The following is a 405-nucleotide window of genomic DNA, read 5'->3' on the forward strand; positions in this document are numbered from 1 at the left end:
CAGGTGACCCTGAGCCTTCCCTTAGTTATGCTGCTATAGGCCTAGGCTGCTGGGGGGCCCCATGATGCTCTGAGTTTCTCTCTCCTCCCCTCCTCTCTCCTCTGCTCTCCTCTCTCTGTATCTATATGCCATCATTACATGTCACTAACTCTGTGTATCCTCTCTCCCATAGTGTGTCCTCTCTGTCTTCCCGTACCTTTCTGCAGGTAGCCCTGACTCTGGCCACATCAACCTGACCAGTGTTTGATTGTTTGTTGTTGTCTCTTGTTGCTTTTCTTCTATTCCCTCTCCTCTATCCACTCACTCCAACCGGTCGAGGCAGAAGGCCGCCCACCAAGAACCGGGGTCTGTCGGAGGTTTCTTCCATTAAAGAGAGTTTCTGCTCCCCGCTATCGCCAAGTGCTT

General features: G+C 52.1%; 1 protein-coding gene across 1 annotated transcript in view; it reads left to right on the plus strand.

The window, feature by feature from the left end:
- unc93b1 (unc-93 homolog B1, TLR signaling regulator) overlaps positions 1–405 on the plus strand; it is a 12638-nt gene that overhangs the window by 3792 nt on the left and 8441 nt on the right. The gene's annotated exons all lie outside the window — the stretch shown is intronic.

The sequence above is a fragment of the Monopterus albus genome, unplaced genomic scaffold (assembly GCF_001952655.1).
Source record: "Monopterus albus unplaced genomic scaffold, M_albus_1.0 scaffold29.1, whole genome shotgun sequence".
Lineage (NCBI taxonomy): Eukaryota > Metazoa > Chordata > Actinopteri > Synbranchiformes > Synbranchidae > Monopterus > Monopterus albus.